Here is a 6,032-nt window from a genome sequence, read left to right on the forward strand (position 1 = left end):
CCATAAGGCTCCAGGGCAGCAGTTCTCAAAGTGGGGTGCCCGGACGCATGGCATCTGCCTCACCTGGGAGCACGTGAGCAGGTAATGCAGACTCGCAATCCCAGTCCAGACCTCCTCCTTTGAAACTTGGGGTGCTAGTTAGGACAACTGCTTTAGGGTAGCAAAAGCCGCCCTGGTGGAAAGTGCTCCTGCCCCAGAGAAAGGGACTGGGTCTTTCGAAGAGTCAGAGAGAGGGTGCAGGTGGAGGTGGGAGAGGGGTGGGGTCCCGGCTGCTCTCGCACGCTGTCCTCCACTGCAGACACACCCCGGGACACAGGCCCCTCTATGCAGGTAAGGTGCTGACCCCAGGCATCTGCGCTGGGAGAAAGGCCCCGTCACCTGAAAGGCCTGAGGCCACTCCCACTGGAGCAGCCCACCCGAGTGGAAGGACATCAGCACAGATGCAGGCAGGCCTGATGCTCAGGGCCATCTGAGGGGGATGGGCAGGAGTCTGTGTCCTTGCTGAAGGTGGGGTTTGCTGAGGTGAGAGTGTGTGCGTGGTGGGGAGGCGGTGGCCCACCTCCTCGCAGCCTCCTCTCCCTGCCCTCCCCACCGAAGCTCCGCAGCAGCCTGGAACCACACGCTTCATTCACACCACAGGTGCTGAGTGAGCGCCTACTGCATGCACGCGTGAGGCTGGGGCCGCCTTGCAGGGCAGTCTTTCTCCTGCTTCCCTCCACATCCGTAAGGCCCCCATGCCTGCCACGCTCCTGTCCCCCCTCGGCATGGTGGCCTCAGGTCTCAGGTGCGGCAGCTCCCCTACCGGGAAGGAACCCCTCATGTGCCCTGGGCTCCCATGGGCCCCTCACATGCTTTAAGCCTGGTCTCATTGTCCATCTCCCCCCACGAGGCGGGGGCTCCCCCCAGAGCATCCCGGTCTTGGTCTCCACCGTGTCCTCCATTCGGTTACTACTTACTCACCCAACAACTGTCTACAGGCATCTGGGGGGTGCCAGGCCTGTGCCAGGGCTGGGGCTATGTTGGGGAGCAACACAGACAGCCCCTGCCTTGTGGAGTGTGTAGTCCAGCAGGAAGGGAGGACTTCGGATGACAACTGCCCAGATGTCCACTGGTACAGCCGGCTCTGTGGTGGGGGCCGTCTCAGGGCCCACAACCCTGCAACAGACTCGCTGAGCCATGAGCCTAATGAGCAGAAATCCTCTCCCCCTCCTCTTCCTTTCCGTTCCTCAGCAAAGCCACGCAGTCCCTTCCCTCTCTCTGCAGAGACTCTGATGCTGAGGTGGCACTTGAGCTTCTGAACAGGAGGGAACCCCACGCGTGTGCGTGTGGATGCTCACACTCACACACGTGCATGCCTTGCCAGAGGTTCCTGCCTCATTGCTCCACGGTCGCCCATGAAGCCCCGGGATTCACGGTTATCAAGCACGGGGGTGCACGTGTCTGGCAGGTGGATCCAGGATGGGCGAGGAGAGGGAGGGGGACAGGCGGGGTGCCCAGCAGGGGCGGGGAGCACCCAGCACCCAGGATGGTGAAGAGAGGGCTGCATGGAGGCAAAGCGGACGGAGAGCGTGGAAGGCGCAGGGAGAGGGGGAGGGCCCTGCCGACCGGCCTCGCAGACACACGGAGATCAATTAACCGATAAATATTTGATTAGAGCCTTCACTAACTAACACCATCTTCCAGCTCACCCTCTTCCTCCCTCCTCCGAGGCCCAGGAGAGGTGGGCTCCTCGCACATCTGCTTCCTTCTCACCCCAGCTCCACTCTCCCCAGGGCCCTCCTCCCAGAGTCCCATTTGGGGCTGAGTGACAGCTGCCAATCATGCCCACTGTGGCAGTTTCTGCCCGGAGCCCAGAGCTAATGGGTGACCATGTGGGGAACCTGCCAACCTAAAGGTAAGGGTGCACGGGATGGTGTGTGCCAGGGTCCAAAGAGGTCTGGAGTGGGCAAGAGGCCCCTGTGGGATGGGACATTTTGGGGAGGTTTGTGACACCATAATAAAAACAGCATATGTGAACACATGGTGCTCCCCACTTTACATTTCACTCACCGAATTCCTCTCAACCCCACAAGGGGGACATGCCCCCCCCCAATTCACAGCTCATAAAACTGAGGTACAGAGACCCAGTGACTTGCCAGGCTGCAACAGGAGGAACTGGGACAGCAGCACAGACCGCCTGGCTCCCAAACCCACCATCTGCACCTCCGCACAGAACTGTGGCCCTTCCCAGGAGGGTCCTGCGGGGAGGGGAGGTCCACAGCCCAGCGATGGAGTCGAGACCCTGACTGCACAGGGGTGGGCATCAGTGGTCCCTCTTAGCCACCAGGTGGCCCTGGGTGACCATCTGTCCTCTGTGTACAGGCTTCTCCATCTGCAAGTGGACAGCAAGGCACCAGAGCAAACGCAGAATCAAGGCGAGCCTGTGTGACTTGGTGGGTCCTGGGCAATTTGTGACATCCCTGCCCTGCATTTCCTCCTCGCTCTTGCTGGTAGTGGCTGCGAGCAGCTCTCAGACTTGGCTGCACATCCCAGTAGCCTGGAGAGCTTTAAAAAGTGCTTATAACCAGACCTATAACCAAAGTTTCACAGGGGATCATGACGTGCAGCCCTGACGGAGAGCCCCAGACCAGACTTGGATGGAAAAGCAGAGGAAGTCAGGCCCACCCCAAGGGCGTGACGACCTGACACACACAGGTCTGTGCGGCCAGTGTTTGTCCGTTCCTTCCTTCCTTCCTCCCAGGTCTGCTGGGGTCAAAATGTGTCATGCGCTGAGGAATCCCCTGCCAGGCTATGGGCTTATCTCAGATGGCCTCGTTTGGAGCAGCTTGTGAGAGTGTCTGGTTCCCCACAGGATTGTGAGTTTCCAGAGAGTACGGACCACCTCCCTCACCCTTTGTCCCCACGTCCCTGCACTTAGCACAGCACCCTGTTGCTCTTGGAAAAGTCTCAATGAACATGAGAGGGTGGAAGGATGGGTTGGAGGAAGGATGGATGGGATGGATCGATGGGCAGGTGGGTAGATGGGTGGGTGAGTGGAAAGATGGATGGACAGATGGATGGATAAATGGATGGACGGAAGGATGGAGGGATAGATGGATGCACTGATGGATGGGTGAGTGAGTGGGTGAATAGATGGAGGGATAGATGGACGGACTGATGGATGAGTGAGTGAGTGGGTGAATAGATGGATGGATGGATGGACGGACTGATGGATGGGTGAGTGAGTGGGTGAATAGATGGAGGGATAGATGGACGGACTGATGGATGGATAAATGGATGGACGGAAGGATGGAGGGATAGATGGACGAACTGACGGATGGGTGAGTGAGTGGGTGAATAGATGGAGGGATAGATGGACGGACTGATGGATGAATAAATGGATGGACGGAAGGATGGATGGGATGGATGGATGCACTGATGGATGGGTGAGTGAATGGGTGAATAGATGGAGGGATAGATGGACGGACTGATGGATGAATAAATGGATGGATGGAAGGATGGAGGGATAGATGGATGAACTGATGGATGGGTGAGTGAGTGGGTGAATAGATGGAGGGATAGATGGATGCACTGATGGATGAGTGAGTGAGTGGGTGAATAGATGGAGGGATAGATGGACGAACTGATGGATGAGTGAGTGAGTGGGTGAATAGATGGAGGGATAGATGGACGGACTGATGGATGGGTGAGTGAGTGGGTGAATAGATGGAGGGATAGATGGACGAACTGATGGATGAGTGAGTGAGTGGGTGAATAGATGGAGGGATAGATGGACGGACTGATGGATGGGTGAGTGAGTGGGTGAATAGATGGAGGGATAGATGGACTGACTGATGGATGGGTGAGTGAGTGGGTGAATAGATGGAGGGATGGATGGGCTAAAAGGCCATGGTGAAGTCATTTTCCCTGCTCCCTCTACAAACTGGCCTGACAAAACTGGTGAGATCCAGCTCTGCCTGCTCCACTTCACGGCCCACACCTGTGGAGAAAAACAAAGTCACCCTGGGTGATTCGCCCAGGCTCCATGACCACCGCCTGCAGTGGGCCTGGCACTGCTGTCCCGCTCCCACCCCGACGACCACTTCACTCTCCCTCCTCAGCCTCCCAGACGTCCTTATGCTCGCTCGGCGGTGACCCTGCTTCCCATCTGCCTCGGGTCCTACGCCCTGCCTGCCCTCCCGTCTCCATGCCACCGTGAGTGACAACCCCTCCAGCTGCACCTGGAGCCAGCCCTGCTCAGCAGCACGTGCTCACGGCTCCGGCAACCCGCCCCTCGCCAGCCTTCTCCTCTCCCCGGCCTGCACACAGGCTGCGACCTCTCCCGCGACAGGGAAAGAAAGGCCTCCTCCACAGCCCCCTCACCCCAAAACCCAATCCATGGCTTCCCTTAGAAGGTGAGTTGTCTGTACTGCGGCCCGCACTCCTCTCTCCCGTTCCCTCTCAATCCCACTCCATGCCAGCTTTTCTTGGCCCATTCCCTGAACCACCTTCGCCAAGGATTTCACTCCCACCGTACTTAAGGCTCAGTGGTCCATCTCCAGCCTCGTCTGACCGGGCCCTCAGCAGAACCAGCCATGGTGATGGCTCCACTCTTTAAAAGCACTTTCTAGGGCCGGCCTGTGGCTCACTCTGGAGAGTGCGGTGCTGATAACACCAAGGCCAAGGGTTCGGATCCCATATAGGGATGGCTGGTTCGCTCACTTGGGAGAGCGTGGTGCTGACAACACCAAGTCAAGGGTTAAGATCCCCTTACCAGTCATCTTTAAAAAATAATAATAATAAATAAAAAAGATGCACTTTCTTCTCTTGGCTCTGCTGCCCTGCTCTCTGTTAGTTTTTGTGCTTTACTAGAAGTTTCTTCTGAGTCTGCGACTGGTTCCTGTGCATCTCTCCAGCCTCTGGACACTGATGGGCCCCATAGCTCAGTGCCTGGACCCTCTTCTTCTCTGGCTACACTGTCTGAAGGTTCTTAGTCTCAAAATTCAAAATATCATCTACATGTTGACAACCCCCAAGGTGTATCTCCATCCTGGACTTCTCCCCAGAATTCCAGCTGCCCCCTCGAAGTTCCCACTCGGATATCAAATACACAGTTCAAGTTTGATTTGTCCCTAAAGGGACACCTGCCTTCCTCCAGATCACCCCCCTCAAACCTGCATCTTTTGAGGCTTTCCTCCTCTCAGGAGACACGTCCCTTACCCCACAGTCCCACGCTCAGCCTTAACCTGGGGGACACCCTGACTTGGCTCTTTTGGTCCACAGCCTGCTCACAGTCCAGCAGCAAACCCCTCCCCCCCATCTTCAGTATCTACCCAGAATTCAGCTGCTCTTCCAGCTCACAGCTCCACATGGGCCTGGCTAATCGCCTCCCACCTGGTCTTCCTGCTCCTATCCTGCCCCGACAGCCCGTCCTCTGCAGAGTGAGATCCAGAGTCCTGCCATAGCCCCTTGGCCTGTGAGACCTGGGTCCCTCTTCCCAGGTCTGTGTCTCCCTTCTCTTGCTTGTTCTGCTCTTGCCACAGACGTCCCTGCTGTTCATTGAATGTCCGGCTCCACCCTGAGGAATCCGCACTGGCTGTTCCCGGTAGGGACATCTTCTCTCAGGACCCCCGGCACTCTTACCTCCCCAGTGTTGCCTTCTCAGGGAGGTCCCTCTAAAATTGGGGCCCCCACCCCACCCGGCACCCTCCATCCCCACCCAGCTGTGCACGTCTCCTCCAGAGAGCATCCAGGTCCACAGTCATCATCCACTTCCCACCCCCCAGAACATCATCTCCACGAGCCAGGACGCCGCTGAGTCTCCGGCGTTCGGAGTGGGGCCACATGCAGCAGGACGTGATAAATCTGTGCCTGGCGAACAAATCCACAAGCAAGTGCAGGAAGGACAAGTCCTCGCAGGCTCTCCCCGCCCCGCATGCCTTCTTACCGAGTCCCTGCGGACAAACCTGAGAGGCTCAGGTGTCGGCCTCGCTTAGCAGATAGGGAAACTGAGGCCCAGGGCTGTGACTCCTACAGCGCCTGGTGGGCAGTGG

This window comes from Cynocephalus volans, chromosome 16, assembly GCF_027409185.1.
Source record: "Cynocephalus volans isolate mCynVol1 chromosome 16, mCynVol1.pri, whole genome shotgun sequence".
In the NCBI taxonomy this organism is placed as follows: domain Eukaryota; kingdom Metazoa; phylum Chordata; class Mammalia; order Dermoptera; family Cynocephalidae; genus Cynocephalus; species Cynocephalus volans.